This window comes from Triturus cristatus, chromosome 2_2 (assembly GCF_964204655.1).
Source record: "Triturus cristatus chromosome 2_2, aTriCri1.1, whole genome shotgun sequence".
Lineage (NCBI taxonomy): Eukaryota > Metazoa > Chordata > Amphibia > Caudata > Salamandridae > Triturus > Triturus cristatus.
The window spans coordinates 646,616,303-646,633,733 of NC_140582.1; positions in this window are offsets into that span (position 1 = coordinate 646,616,303).

Here is a 17,431-nt window from a genome sequence, read left to right on the forward strand (position 1 = left end):
AAAACAAAGAAAAAAGTTAAAATGGAGTAAAAAATCCATTAAAGAGGGTAAAAAAACATAATTGAAGGACGTAGGACGGAATGAAAGTACAAAAGTCAATCCATCAATGTATAGGCACAATAAGTTGCCACAGCTTCCAAGAGGAAATCATTGGAACGTTCCGCAAAATTATCTGCCATCCAGTTCAGGACGGGGAAGGAACACACATGCTCCTCAACCACCGGGGCCTCCAGCACCAGACGAGGACAACTGGCGTGTTCTTCAAGATAACTTCTTGCTAAGAAGTCAATCGCAGCCGTTCCGATGTCAAAATTCCCAAGGACTCCATGTGCTGCTCCACAGGCCATAATCCCGACTCCAGAACAGTCAAACTCATGAGCCACTAAGGGGCTCATTAGCCGATCATAATCCGGGACAGGAGACACCGAGTTCGACAGACACAAATCCAGAGCCCATTGGAACGGAAAATCTAGGCAATGAAAGACGGGCTGCACACAAGTAAAATAGGGAAACCGAAAGGACAATCCATAGGCTATGCTTAAAGTTGCCAGTGGTAAAGTGCCATAGTATTCAAGCATTCGGTTACGAAGATGGAGCAGCCTGGACACATTGTCGTGTGACGCAAGTCGTGCATCCATAGCGCAGGGCGCAGATCAACAACAGTATTCCAGCTATGAGGGCGAGAAGTAAAGGGAGACCTCCGAAGACGCTGGAAAAAATAGAATGAAAAAAGGCCGGGATCACACCAAAAATAGTTTGAAAAGAGGTCACGAGGCCGGAGCCCACAATTTTAAAAAAATGAGCAATGCCACTTGTTGACGAGGCATTAAAGATAGTCTGAATCAGGGTCCCAAAATTAAGTGGGAGATCAGTATTCAAAAGCGCTTGCACCTCAGTGCGGGTGTTTGCTACGTGAAGGACAAATGTTTCCCGGGATGAAGTCAACGCGACTTCTTTTTGAGACAATAGAGCCCTTATTCTGCTCATCTTGTTAAACTCTGTTTTCAAGGTTGGAATGGAAGGCCAGATGGATAAATCGAGCCGACCATGCGGGGGTGGGAAAAGGACGTTATTACAGCAAACTACTAGCTGTGATACGGTCACTATGTAGGGAATTCCCACTAACACCCAACAGCAAGCTTCATTATTTAACAGCAAATAACTACCGTTAGCAAGCAGCGTAAAAGATGGAGTAATAACTGGCACAGGAATCCCTCTCAGGACGCAAGCTAAATTGGGGGTGTGCCCATTACATGCACCATGCAATTGAATGTGCCTACACACAACAGAATGATCCGGAGCAGAAGTGCACTCTTCACCTTTCAAGTAAACCTCCTTGCCGTCTCTCACACATCTATATGTGAATGGGAGTGACCAAACTTCATGCAGGAAGGCAGTACCGAGTTGTTCATATCTGCCTAGTGCATAATGTTTCATGCACGAACTAAACTTAAACAGGGGGAACGGTAACGTGATCAACCCATGTACAAGCCATACAGCAGAATTCAATTCAGCAACAGAGAAAGGCAAAGGTTCTAACTTTTCAATGTGTAGTAATGAATATGTAGCATCTTTCATGGACATGAATTGCTGTTTTGCAGTTAAATTAAAAGGAAGGAACAAAGATGAAGTATTCATGTAACCCCAAGGGACTTTCCCTGCCTTTAAAGTTTGCAACGTCCATGCAAACAGCATAATAGAAAGCAACTGATTTTGACCATGATACAATACAGACAAATCATCCTGCACAATGTCTACCACAGATGATACAATATTATCTAAGGTATAAATTCTAGAAGAGAGGGTGTTAATACTATTATCTATTACAGCCAACACCTTTTCCATATTGGCTTGATCAATAGCACGTAATCTGGATGCAGCCTCAATTTGTGATAACTTCCAAACTTCGTTATAAACAGCATACACCCATTGTTTGGGCCTGCCAACAGCAGGACCCTTAAGAAAATCATTCAAATCTATTTTGTCATTTAATCGTGCTAAATGAAGTTTAACAGACGCTAAAGTGGAATGTTGCAGCCAAGACTGGCATAACTTCCCTACTGAGTAGGTAGTTACAGTGTGAGAAGATTCAAAACTGGGGTCTACACGAACCTGTGTATACCCCTGCTTGAGATCCAGAAACCGATGTTGACAGGAGTCCGAACTCGTTTGCCACACTAACCACCCTTCCGGATTCAATTCAGAAATATTGAAGGACGTGTTGGAAACCTGTGTCTGCAACATAGCAAGTGATAGATCCGTATGATTACCCCAATTGGGATAAGCACCCAGACCCGGAACGGAGGGAGAATTTAATTTTTTAGAAGTAGCCAATCCAAAACAGGTTGTCTGAAAAATGGATGAATTTAAAAATAACATGTGATTCGGGATAAGACAGGCACGATGCAAAGCTTCTGTTCCCTGTACTTGCCATCGTTTGGAGCCCCAAACCGATTTAAGATCGACTGTAGCTTTCCACAGATCATACCCGCCAATTGCCAACTCGTCTATAAAGGACTTGGAATACAACAATTTGGTGTGTGTCAGTCTAACTTTAGAAGCAGACTCAGGTGCAACTTTAAAATAAAAGGAGGCCAGATTGGACACACTAAAATCAGAAAAATAAGTGAACTTTTCCACTAACGTGGCAGAGCTGCCCATCCTAGAGGCGGGGCAGTGTTCCCACTGCGTATAATTTACAAAATTCCTAAACGTATTTGCTTTGTGTAAGAAATGCGTGCCGTAATGTTGATAACAAAATTGTTCATCATAATTAGCAGTATCTAAATACAAATCCTCAGCATCAAATGCAGCATAATATTTCAAATCAGAAAACAGTGCCTCTATGGCCTGAACATCCCAGTCATCTGAGTGAATGTTCTGCTTAACGACATCACCCATAGAAACACAAAATACATTTGGCACATTAATTACTTCAGTGGGGCCATGAATTTGAAATTTTACGGCATCCCAAGCGATCCCATCACGTACAGGCCAGGCAGTAATGTTCACAAAAGTCTGGTCCCTCTTCATAATGTGTGATAAGGAGTGGGGGGCCAAAGTTCCATTAATTAGTCGAATCGTAGACCGTTCATTCAGGTAGTGTCCATTCATAAGTCGAAAAAACACTACCACAAAGCCAATGGACATAAACAAAAAAACACATATGAGCACCAGCCAAATGTAAGTCCAAGGTGGTATTAAAAAATGTCTTTTGAACCAAGCCACAAAAATTGAAACATTGGACGGAGCCATGGAAGTCATTGAACGAGAATCAAAAGAGTCTTGTGAGAGGGCAACTGTGGTGGATTGTAAAACAGGCAAGGTAACATCCGCAGGATAAGCATACTCAACTTCTTCAAGTACACCACTAGGGGCCCGATTCACAGAACTAACTTAAGACAAAATCCTAAACTTACTACCATTTTGGTATTCACAGAAGGCACTTACTCATTTTGGTATTCACAGAAGGCACTTACTCATTTCGGTATTCACAGAAGTTAGGAGTCCTAACTTTAGGACTCCTAAATGCCTTCTGTGAATACCGAAACTCTTAAAATTAGGATTTTTCTCAGTTTAGTAGTAGTATAGTTAGGACTCCTAACTTTAGGACTCCTAAATGCCTTCTGTGAATACCGAAAGTCTTAAAATTAGGATTTTTCTCAATTTAGTAGTCCTAAGTCTAAATTGAGAAAAATCCTAATTTTAAGACTTTCGGTATTCACAGAAGGCATTTAGGAGTCCTAAAGTTAGGAGTCCTAACTATACTACTACTAAACTGAGAAAAATCCTAATTTTAAGACTTTCGGTATTCACAGAAGGCATTTAGGAGTCCTAAAGTTAGGAGTCCTAAAGTTAGGACTCCTAACTTCTGTGAATACCGAAATGAGTAAGTGCCTTCTGTGAATACCGAAATGAGAAAGTGCCTTCTGTGAATACCAAATTGAGTAAGTGCCTTCTGTGAATACCAAAATGGTAGTAAGTTTAGGATTTTGTCTTAAGTTAGTTCTGTGAATCGGGCCCTAGGTGTTTGTGGCAACAAGGGACCAGTAACGGCATGCATCTCGATGGCAACATCAGGCACTTTGTCAGAAGCTCGGGCCACAACAGAATTTCTCAGCATCGAAGGGCAGGAAACCGCCGGAGTCATTCTAAGAAGAATCGGCCACTCGCTGTAGTTTGACATTGTCAATCGAAATGTACCTGTTATCCTTTCGACCAGGAAGTGGAGGTAAAATGACTGTTCTAGTACCCTGCACTCCAAGCACTGGAACCGGTGCACGATAAGAGGGGCCAAACTCCTTCTTGTTCTCCACCTTCTCACGGACCAGATCACCAACACTCAAGGTAGCCAGCCGACTACCGGAATCTGAAGTTCAGCATCAGCTGAGGAGGGTACGTGTTCCTTCCCTAGACTGTTTCTGGCTTCTTGAAGAATCTGCAATACAGCACAGTGTTCATCTACGTCAAAGGGTGCGGCTGACGCCGCCATGTCTAGACCATCAAGGTCTGGAACAAACATTCGAACACCAAAGAGCATCATGTATGAGGTCTGCCCACCCAGAGACCTTCTAGGGAGATTATTAAGTGCACGTTGCACGTCATACAAGTGGGCTAGCCAGTTCTGGCCAGTACCCAAAACTCTGGCTGTCAAAGATTGCTTTAAGTCACGGTTCATTCGCTCCACTACACTATTACCCTCAGGCCGGTATGGAGACGAAAATTTGACTTGGACCCCCAAATTTCTCATGGCCTCTTTGTATGCCTTAGAGGCGAACGCCGGGCCCTGATCAGAATGAAAGGTACCACATGCAAAACTCCCAACAAAGACACGCAAATCTTTTATGACAGTGCGAGAATCAGCACTCCTTTGTGGCCACACCCACAGAAAACGTGTGCACGAATCAACTGCAACCAAGATGTATTTGTACGCAGTATCAGAGGTAAAAGGACCGCAATGATCTAAATAAACACAACCCATTGGTTTATTAGATATGTACAACTGAGTTTGTGGTGGGCGCGCCGCAGTTGCCATGTTGCAGCAAAGACCTTACCCCAGTTTTCACAATCGGCCATATCTGGGACTACGTCTTTCGGCAAAGTAATGGTAAGGATCCTGTGTTTTTCCACAGGAGTCGTATGTGGATAAACCGCTTCCAATTGGTCAAATTTCTCAGCAAGCCAATAAGGGAAATCATCCCTATTCTGGGGGCGCTTGCCCACAACCGAATTAACCATAACAGGACTAATAACCACCGCGTGGTGGTCTGTCGGTTGTCCCGCAACAGCAGTTGCCCCCATCTGTACGTTGTGAGACACGTACTGCACTAAAGCCCTATGTACTGTAATAAGGGCTGTGTGAAGCACACGCAACTCAGGCACCGTTACCTGTAGATAGCGGGGATGAGGCGTATATCCGGCTAGTACCGGCCATGTGGCCCCTGCAATCGACAAAGGGCCCATTCTAGCCGGTATAACTGCATGGGGAAGGGCGCCATTAAACCAAATACTATGCTGCCAGGCAGAAATAGGAATTTCCTGAGTCCTATATGGCGTATAGTTGCTTGTAGCTGCGTGGCAGTATAGGTGTGGAACGTATCATCTTCCTCACTCACCGCCGGCAAAGTAACCCAAGAGTAGAACAACTGAAATGGAAACAACGCATCGGCACTTACCACAAAAATCACAGCCATACCATCGTCCGGCATAAGGACACTAACAGTAAATCTACAGTATTTCAGTAGCACTAGGGTTCAGATTAAAAAACCTTTTTAATGATCAAGCTTGAAAGAACCTATTTAGTCGAAACACAGGTAGGTTAAACCGTCACTCCTGTTATCCGGAAACCAGAGTGAGGGTGTTGTGGACTAATAGAAGCACTACTAAGGCATCTCAAATCAATAGACCAAACGTTAGGTGCGCCATGTTGCAGGGATTCTGCTTATGCGCAGAACTATGCGCAGGAACCCAGGCCCTCAGTGAATTGTGGTGTACCAAAAACTCACCTCAGAACCCAGAACCCCTTAGACGGCCAGCATCAGTGTCCCATTCATTATCCGAGGTTTAGCTCGGCGGTCCCAATGTATAGACAACCCAGAACAAGCGACTTAGTATATCTCTCAGGAATGGTGGGAATCAGAAACACCTTTTTGTAATTATTCTCGTACCAGTCCACAACAGAATAAACAGAGACACGGTAAAGGTTTAAAGAGTTTATTTTATAAACCTCGTGTCCTAAGATGCAGCAGTTTGGCTAACATTAGCAGACAAACGATTAAAATCAAAACCATCAGCATAGTTACAATACCATAGAAAATGAAAGGAGCAATCATACTAAAATGACAGTGGATCTAAGCCACCTTCCTTTCTATAACACACTAATAGTATTATTAGACTAATAAAAGGTCTCTAGGCTTGAATGGGGAACCCCATACCGTAAAGATCAGCTCAGAGAGTTCACATTACAGGATCAGCTATGCTGTGCTCCTAGGAACGCTCTTCTTCCGAACGAATTGAAAACATGTAACACTGCAATATTAAAAGCACTCGACTTCCAGGTATTTGCAGCTGCGTGCGTGTTATGGCTAAACTAGTGGTCCGATCAACCTGAACTCAACAACATGCACCGTCTAGCGACCCAGACTGTTTCTTTTACACTGCGTACAGACCAAGGTCGCTGCTCACTGTTTGGGATGTTAACAACAGACAGTTCTCATGTGAAGCAAAGTCGAGTAAGCATTTCTCAATTTAATAACATGTGACTACAGTGTCGTGTGCAAAAGCAGCAAAAGCAGCAAGAAGGCTTTCTAACATCTAACGCGGTTGTGCTAACTTAGCATTGTACATATGTAGATAACGATCTTCACTACAGCACACTGTATAGCACCTATGTTTTCCCACAAAACACGCCCCCCACCGAGAATAAAACTACATTTCTTTAATTAGATGTTGCAGTCATTTTGCATCAGTCCACAACATACGTGTGGGGAAATGTCAAACTATGCCTGAATGTTGAACTAACTCCAGCCATCCATACCCTGGGATCTGAGTCCGGTACAGGACACACATGGGTCACAATGTATCATCCAATACAGACATGGAGCACAATACTCACCCGTGATGGCCTCAAGCTGCTGAGGGGGGCTTGCAATACTGTGCGGACAGACCAATTTGGAAGAGTATCATTAAGGCGTAGAGGTCATGGCTCATGTGGAGGTTCCCGGGGAGGGAGTCCCAGGTATGTTTGGCCAGGTGGGAGAACTATCTCATGCATGCTGGAGTTTGTTGGATGTGAAGAATTGTGGCCAGGGCAAGGTTGGAAGCACAGAGTTGGCCCAACAGGATCTTGGATGACAGACGTCCGCGGTTGGTTTGGGGTCTGCGGTTGTGGACTGCCTCCTGAGTGTGGGTGAGGAGTGTGAAGGTCATCCTGCAGCACACAGTGATCTATTGCAGCTATCTCTGGTGGATGGTGATGTGGCTGGGGCGCGGGATGTTGAAGCTGAGGTGTGCAGATGCACCCTGGATGTGGACAAGTTTTCCGGGAGTTTGGCTGTTCTTGCTCCGTAGAGGGCGGGATTGTAGTTGACACGGCTGGTGTCGTGGACCTGGGGGACGGTCTGTCTTGCCTTGGAGTGGATCTATTTGTGGATCATGTGCATCATGAGGAGGTTGTTGCCTCATGAGGTACAGATGCTGGTGAGTTGCATGGCAATTGTGAGCAACGAGTCCATGATGCACACCATCTTGTGTGCGTGGCCACTGGGTGATGGTGCAGTGCCCTGGTGGGTGGGACAAAAGGAGTTGACCCAGCTGTAAGGGGACAATCCTTAGATGATTACCTCAGTCCTGGCCAAGTCCAGCCTCAGGTGGCTGATGTTCAGCCATTCATCAACGGACCTCATGCCTTCTTGAAGGTTGGAACTGGCAATGGCTGTGTCTTTGGTGAGGGTGAGGAGCAGCTGGCTGTCAATGGCATACGAGATGATGATGAGGTTGTGTGCGCATGTGATGGTGGAGAGGGAGGTCATGGACACATTGAAGGTTGACACACTGAGAGATGAGCCCTGGGCCATGTGCCAGATGACACCACTGTACTACATGCTTAAGGCTTGAGTCCCACTCCCATGGCCTTGCTGGTGAGCTACTTGGTGATTTTATCCTGGTCCATCCCCTGGATACCAGTGTTGGAGATGTGTGAGCTGACAGTGTGTGAGCACATCGTGTATAATGCTGTGGAGAGGTCAAGGGGGGTGGCCTCACCATTGTTGAGCAGGGCAAAGTTGTCGGTGTTGGTGGCAATGATGACGGTTGCAGTGGGGTGATTACTGTGGAAGATGGTCTTGTGCAGGTTGCCTGGAGCTCTTTGCGTGGAGGAAGTTTGTCAGTTGCTCGTTGACTGTCTTCCTGATGACATTTGCTGGCTAGGGAAGTACGGTGATGTTCCTTGAGAGCCTGCGTTCCTGCCGTCCGTTGTCTAAGAAGGGCCTGGGTCACTGCATGCCTCTATCTACCATGGAATGTGGCCAACTCCAATGATACATACATGACGTGCTGGACGGGGGCTACAAGGATGGGGAATGATGTGGTTGAGATGTTGTGTGGGAAGGGGCCTGATGAAGATCCCCAGGGGATGTTGCACATGAGCCGGGTGTTGTATCTCCTGATGATGGAAGTCCAAAACCTGAGGGGGGTTGGTCCCGCGTATAATAGTGCGTTCTGCCTCTGTGTGCCAAGGCTTGCGTGTATGTCCATGAGCTTGCAGTGGTAAAAAGATGCAAAGGATTGGCTCAGCCTTGCAAGGGTGGGGTGTCTTTTGGATGGAGAGCTGATGTCAGTGAACTTACAATGCTGATGAGCTCCTTGATGTCGTGTGTTTTTTTGCCTCGGCCCCATCTGAAGGATCTCCAATTGTCCTTGCTGATGATATGGTGATGACTGTGTGTGCAGTTTTCCAGGGTTGTAAGGCCACTGATGGTTATTTGTGTTGCAAGCTGTGAACAAGAGTCCTGCTAGACGTGTATGAGTCCAGTAGGTCTGCCTTGTCCCAGGTGGCTTAATTGTTGTTGTGCGTCACAGGAAAGTCGGTCAACGTGGCTAGATTGTTGGATCAGTTGCTGATCCAATGTGTGAGGTTGCAGGGTGTGGCGGTGGTGTTGGTTCCAGTGTCCCACACAGCATGTCTGTGTTGACTTACATCAAGCATCTTTGGGGGATTGGTAGCGGGGTGTGTGGCAGTGTGTTGCTTGTCGTGGATGCTAATGTGGATGGACCAATGATGGATGCTGGTGTGGTTCTCATCCAGCCAGAAGTTCCTGGCCCACAGCCACATGTATCCTATGGATGTGAGGGCGTGCATGAAGATGGACGTGTTGATGGCTTTGCGGAATTGTGGATGTAGGCCTGGAGATCTGTAGATGAGTGTTACTCTGAGGGTTTGCAGGGGGTTTGAGCCAAACCGGATTTGTGACCCTGAGTGCGTACTTGGGAATAGATATCAATTCTTCCTCTGGGATTGTTAATGCCGTCCCTGCGGGTGCTCTTGTATTCATTTGAGATGGCAATGAAGAAGTTGTGTGCTGAGGATGCTTTTATCCAGGTCACTGTCATGAAGGTGATGTGTGGGCCTGTTGTGTTGAGGAGATAACAGAGTCCAATGGCGTGCTGTTGGACGGAGCCGGTGTGGAGTAGGAGGGACATGACCTGGGTGGTGTGACAGGGCCTGGAAGGCGGGGCAGCGCTGTGTAGGCAGTTGGAGTTGCACACTCAGCATGCAAAGGTGTTGTGTGTGCGCTTAGGGTATGCCTGAGAGCAGGCGGTTGATTTTCGGTTGGACATTGCTTGGAGGGTGGCTGCAACATGAGACTGTTGTGTGATGTGGGTCATGCAAGGACATGAGGGTTGTGCAATGTGCACGTTGCATGCGCTGACTCTCCTGCCTTTGGCACGGCGTGACCGCAACAGTGGCACAGACAAGCTGATGACAGCCTAATGAATGGGTGGAGGGAGGAAGGGAGGAGCATCTTGGAGGCGTGTGGGTTGCAGAATCCGGGAACTTGGTGGGCCCTTGCCGCAGGGGCTGCAGCAGCAGGCGGCATGTACTGGAAACTAGGCCGAAAGTAGCACACAAAGACAAGGATGTCAGAAAGGACAACTGCAACAGGCGTACGTAAAGGAAGGAGTGTCAGGTTACTCATGGTTCACCCAGAGAAAATGGATGAACAATCACCAAAGATGACTGACACAGGATCAGGAAACAGAAGGCCGAGCTGCGCACAGGAGACACACCCTCAGCAGGCGTTGACGGCTCGTTGGGGAGAGCAATCTGCCCAAATACATACACAACCATGGACTTCATGCACAATAGAGATTATTAGCCAAGAAGAACTGCATGCATGTTGCCAAACTACACACACACTCATATGCACAATCTTTGACAACTATGCCAGAGATGAGGCATGCAAAGTGGCAAGAGACCTGCATTGATAGAGATGAGGCACTTTGGAGGGTGAGGAACACCTTTATTACTCAAACTCACACTAAGGGAAATGCAATATGAACAGACTCACAGGTCATTTGAGTGAACATGTGGGACCTACGCTGGACACCCCCTTCACAACACGGATGTTGTAAATCCAAATTAACTGGCACACAAGTTAAGGGGATGAGCCAAACACCTCCTGCTGCACACGGAGAGGCTGCAATTCCCCATTGAGCCTGTTATGGGGATGTCCCATACTATGTCCACCCGTAGCATCCCGTATGTTTCAGAGGGAAGCTTTACACACATTGATGCCTTCATCAGAATCCAAAATCCATTACAGATGACTCTCACGAAGGGTGACTATCAATTCTTGGGAGTCATGATACATGTTATGTGCCCCATGGTGAGTAGACATGTAGGCATGGTAACACAACATGCACAGAAGCAGTCCCCACACATTCCAATCACGTACCACCCCCAAAATGCCTTGCTGCAATCCTTACCCAAAATGACATTTCCCCATGTCCGTGCATGGAACGCTGATTCAGCACACGTTGCAACACTCATGAGGAATTGCAGGAGGACAACGATGACACGAGCAGACAACATGCGCAAGAACCTGGGAATGACAGACACACAAGAAGTCAGCTAAAAGATTTTTCTCTGCATACATGGTCATTTACTAAACATGAACAATGTTGTCCCCATGCTAATTTAAAAGAAAGTGTCTCTGCTAAAATGTGTGGAATGACATCATCACTCGAGTGACACATCAGAACACACTTCTAAGTCACTTAGCATACAGTCAGCTGGACACACACATTGCAACACATGCCACCCAAGGCTACAAGCATGCACACTCAGACCCAATGACTCACCATTATGAGAAGAAGTTGCGTATGAGCTGACTCCGGATATCCTCCTCCTCCTCCTCACTTGCCTCGTGACCAAGCCCTTCATCCTCCACGGGTGGATGTTCCTGCTCATCCTGCTCCAGGATGAGTGGCACTGCCTATCCACTGCCATGTTGTGCAGCATGCAGCACACGAGGAAGATTTTGCAGACCTTCGCCGGTGCATATGGGAGGGACCTGCCTGTCTTGTGAAGGCACCGGAATCGGCTCTTCAGGAGGCCAAACGTCCTCTCAATCACTCGCCTGGTCTGCCCGTGTGCATTGTTGTACCGGTGATCTGCAGCTGATCTTGGGTTGCGGAGAGGCGTCATCAGCCATGGCATGTTGGGATAGCCAGAGTCCCCTACATGGAAACATCATGTAAACAAGTGGGTCAGGAGATGCCGTAAGAGCCAAAGATACCGCAACACACAGGACAAACAGAGTATACCCACCAACAAGACATGCTCGTTCATTGTGCAGCCGCAGCATCATTTGTGGCACCCTGCTACGCCTCATGATGTAGGCATCGTGTGCTGACCCTGGAAAACGTGAACAGACATGGGAAATCAGCATGTTAGCAAGACACACCACAAGGGTTTTTATAGAGTGGTAATGTTTACGGTTGCGATAGGCTACCTCTTGTGCCTGTGGTGGTACTAAAGCGACATGTGTCCCATCAATTGACCCAATGACATGGGGCATCCCTCCCAGGGCATAGAAATCACCCTTGACACCTGTCAACTCCTCAGGAGTAGGAAAATGGATGAATTCATCAAGGTGCTCCAACATGGCTGCCAAAACATCACGCAGGACATGGCTGAACATTGTCTGTGACATGCCACCAACATCAGCTATGGTGAATTGAAATGTACCAGTGGCAATAAAATGGAGGGCTGCAATCACCTTCATCTTCGGGGTCAGCGCAGTAGGATACTTGTGTCGCGGTTGGAGGTGTGGTGCCAGCTTGTCAGTCAAGTCCTCAATCAACTGTTGAGTGAATCTGTAACATCGGATGCAGGCACGTTCCCTCGTGGCACCCAAGTGTGGCATTGGTCGGGGGACGGGCGGTGCCCTGCAGAAAATTGTATTGAATAAAGAAGATTGAGAGCATAACAACATCAATGTCAATGAACAGAGCACATGCTAAACTGCTACTACACATCAGCTAAATACAGAGTCTAGTCTGTGCAATACACCAGGACAGGTATGCCAGCTTGGTGATACTCCTACGAAAAGTCAGATACACCCGTTGATTGGCAAGTCTACATGACATGCCCTGAAACGAGCTGGGGGCCAGTCTGAGTGAACAGCCAGAGACATCACAAGAGTGACATACATCCACATAGTGTAGTACAGACCGTACACACGCTCTCAGAGCGTGTGTACGGTCTGTACCACGCGTACTCCTACGGCACCACTACTATAGTGATACGGGCCGTACACACGCTCTGAGAGCGTGTGTACGGCCCGTATCACTATAGTAGTGGTGCTGTAGGAGTGTGCATAGTACGGACCGTACACACGCTCTCAAAGCGTGTGTACGGCCTGTATCACTATAGTAGTGGTGCCATAGGAGTACGCGTGGTACGGGCCATACACACGGTCTCAGAGCGTGTGTACGGCCCGTACCACGCGTACCCCTACGGCACCACTACAATAGTGATACGCACCGTACCCACGCTATGGATGTGTGAGTACGGTGCGTATCACTATTGTAGTGGTGCCGTACGTGTACGGGTACGTGTGAAACGCACCGTGCATGTTTTTGGATTAAAAAATTACATAGGGGACAAGTATTAGGCCCAAAATGCATGCTGGTTGTCATGGGTACAGAGATTTCAGTTGCAATGTGGCCATCATGTGGGCTTGAAAAGTCAGTTGGCCCAAAAATTACAATGTTGCAAAGTGGTGTTTGCCTGGCTATGATGCTCAAAATTTGAACCATGCAAATTCGTGTCATTGGTGTATGTTTAAAGGTATTGGAGGAAACGTAGGATGCAAATGAGTCTGACCAATCACTCAGTACTCCTGTAAATGAAAGCCCCAGCAAGACAGATATAAGTCAGCCAGAGCCCATGAGAGGGCACTTGCCTGCACAACTTTCCTGTCGACCACACTGCTGCTGTCTGTGCTTCCTCTGGCACCATGTTGTGTACTGTGGAGAGGGCCCAGCCATTCACACTTGAGGAGAATGAGGCATTGCTGGATGTCCTCCTCCCACAGTACCCCAAGCTGTATGGGAGACCAGGGGAGCAGGTGAGTGCTGACTCCAATACCTTTGACTGTGCACCTTTTTTGTGACTGTCACTTCTGGCATTGTGTCCAGGTGTGACAGACATGCAATGTTGTTTAGAGTGGGTCCCGGGGGGGAAAGGCTTATGTCTCTCATCCAGAGCATGATGTAGTTCCTGTGTGCACTCCTCACTTGCATTGTGCTTACTGTGACATTCACTGCATAGTGCATGACACATTCAGCCTGGCAAATCCTTGGTGACATTTTTTGGCTATTGTCCTGAGGTGATTCAGTGGTCCCCCCGGTGTGACAGGTGACTGTACCCACAGATGTGTATGAGTACAGTGGACCTGTGGTGAGAGTGTCCAAGTGATGTGTACGCCCTCCTGGACATTGATGTATGTGAATGTTCCTTGTCATGTGGGTGAGTGTCTATGTGAAGTGTTGCACCACAGCTGCATGGAGGAGGCAACAGCTCTACCCATCTGATGTGAGAAGTAAGCCGTGCTGTGTGTCTGACTTGCTGAGCTAGCCCGACACCTGTGACACCCCAAAGGCAAGTGGCACATGTGCAGATTGAGGTTTGTATCCGCTGTTGCCAATGGCAGGTGATTGATCTGTGCCTGTGTGTGTCTGTGTACTCTGATGAGGTTACGTCAGTGGCCTGGGGCATGTAACTGCTTTGAGGTGCTGTCCATCAGCCTGGTGTTGCATGTGATGCACAGTGTGTGCCATGATCAGGGAGTGTGTCGCACCCCTCCTGCCACCTGTGTACTCTCAATGCCATGTAGTGCATTGGGGCTTCCACAGAGGCCAATGTCTATATAAGAAAGATGCAATTCATTGGCAGCATCTTATGCCCTGTTCAACATATCAAAGATGTTCAAATGTGTGTCTCTGTGACATGGAGCAGGTGTAGTGATGTTGTCTCACTTTGTCATCCTCACAGGTAACTGCCTACGAGAAGGGGGGATCTGGAAGGAGATCGTCAGGGCCGTGACATCGGCGGGGGGTCGCAGTCGGCGCCTAGCCCAAGTCCGAAAACGGTGGCAGGACATCCGGTGCTGGACCCGGCGGATCGCCCGGGTCCAGCTGGGGCTCTCACCTCCACGCCCCCACGGCGGGCGCCGACGCCTGACCACCCACATGACGCGTGTCCTGGCGGTGGTCTTCCCTGACCTGGATAGGCAGTTCCAGGAGAGACAGCAGCAAGGAGGGGGTAGGTACATGTCTGTTTATTGTGTTGTGTGTCACCAGCTTTTGGAAGTGCTCTGCAGCCTGGATACACTGCCAGGGTTTATATGTGCAGTGCATATTCTGTTCCCCAAAGTCAACCGGTGCTCTTATTGATCCCTTCCCCTCCTTGACATGGGTCCCCTGGTCTGTGTGTAATCACAATTGCACATGGTCATCTAGGCTGCCAGTTAATCCAAGTGCACATTGCTTTCTGCATCATGTGGGAGGGTGGTCTGTGACATGTGTTGGTACCTTGCCTGTGCCCTGTCCTGTTCACTCAGTTAGGGGTCCATATTTGTTGGCACTGATGATGAGTCTCAACATAGGAGTGTGAGGTTTCAAATGAACACACTTGCAGCATGCATGACCAATGTTGTGGCCTCAGACATGAAGTGCATGAGTTGGAGATATGCATAGTGCCAGGACGGTTGCTCATGTTACAGTCAGATCATTCCAGGAACAAGGAGCAGTGTGCCCACTACAGTCCCCTGAGACACCCTTGCCTCATAATCATGTGTGTCATCCAACACTGTGCCCATTCTTTGTGTGTTCAGCATAGGTTTACCTCTGTGGCATTGTTCCCTGGCCTCATTTGTATTCATCCAAAGTGTGCTACATGTGTCCACTGGACAGGGGGACCCCATTTGGCTTGTGCATACTCACACTGGGCAGGGCCTGTGTGTCTATTCACAACTATCTGTTGATGGTTGTTTGTCACAAATATGTGTTGCCAGCCTCACGAGGTGATGTAGAGTACATTTAGAAATTCTTGCAGAACATTTTTGTAAACCCTGATTAAGAGGTGTCACTTCTTGTTCTGTCTCTATCACATTGTCTCAGGTATGGGGGATTTGTTCGGGCGACGCCTACATGGCCAAACCTTATGTCTCCTTGCCAGGTCGGACCTGTGTGTGATAATTGGCTGGACAGAGACTCAACGTGCAGTGACCCAGTGATGTTGTGCAGGGTTTAATGTTTGTGCTTTGCAGCATGTGTCAATTGGTTAAATACATGATTCCTGCTCATACATTTTTTGCACCAGTGTGTGGTCCAGATGCTACGCAGTGTGGTCTTTGTGTGCTGACATCTATGTGGATATTCTGGCTTGCCATGAGGGTGTCTCCTCAGTGCAGGTATGCCTTTTTACAACACAATTGCAGGCCCATTAGCTTATGCATTGTCCTGGGTTTGGACATGTGTGCCACTCCACATGACAGGCAGTGGGTCAGATGTGTTGCCAACTGTGTCATCAGGTAACGGATGGCCATGTGACAACTGACATAATTCAAGTTGTTAGTCAAAAAGTATGGTACCATGGCACTCACAACACTTGTCAACAGGTCTTCATGTTTTAAATGCTTAGTTTGATGTTTTGTTGTTAAGAACAATAATGTGCCTGCATGACAGATGTCTCCCAAGGAAGTGCACAACAAACCACCTTTACACTTTCAGGGAACACGCTGGCACATTTTAAAAGAAGGCACTGTTCTAATAAGACTGTCTTTCAGATTATACATATACATGTTCCCACAGTGTTGTGGAATTTGGGTAAGTCCTTGGTTGTTGGTGATACCAACTTATGAGTGTCAAGTCATCAAGACCTCCGTAGGCCCATGTATATGTACTTTCTGACACCCCATTTCTTTCTAACAGTGGCTTCTTTAAAGAAGGCTGCCAGCTTCTTCAATGACTGGGTAAATGTAGTTTTGTGTGCACCTCGTTGGGAGCCATCTCTTAAGAAGGCACATGTGTGTTCTGTTCACAAAATGGCACATTCCCACATTCTAAACATGTCGATTGTGTAAAGTATTGTGATTCCCAAGGGAACAACATTTTTTCGTTTTGTGTTCCAAAGTACTTACAGGTCTCTGAGTGTGGGGACACCTTTAGTATTGAGGTGTGTTAGTTTGCCTTGGGTGCACCACTACTGTTTCTTTCAGGGTAAACAAGAGGTGGCATGACTTCATTGTATTGCTGTGCTCACCAGTTCCCAGACACTAGCTTTTCAGTCTATTTCTCTTTCATGTTTTGGGCTGGTGTGTCCTATTTTTCCTTGTGTACAAGTGGCATGGTGGGTCTACCAACTGGGGAGTACAGGGCTTACATATGTGCGGAGTAATCTAGCTGTTACTCATGATGCATTGCCTGATATGCACTGTGAACTATTGGTTTTGTACTCATGTGTCAGATGTATACAGGTGACTGATGTTTTTCTGTATCTTCACCCTGCCCACAGCATCATCATTAGAAACCGAGGGAGATACCTGCACAGACCTGGAGGAGGGACCCAGCACCAGTGCCACCAGTGCTGGCGAGTCAGCGGGAGCCAGTGAAACGGAGGGCGAGGGGAGTCAGTCGGAGGACCTGTCTGGTGGCGAGCCCAACTACGACGCAGACGGGTCCGAGGCTGACCTCATCGAGGGGGCGGAGGCTGCTACAATACCTGGCAGCAGCCCAACATCTTTTCCCGCCTCCTCCATTCCCATCACCACCCTCCCAGTTGATTCAGTCCCTTCTGTCCATGCAGAGCCCCACCATGTTTCCTTCGGGACAGGCACCACACGCCCTGCCCCTGTCACCCCTG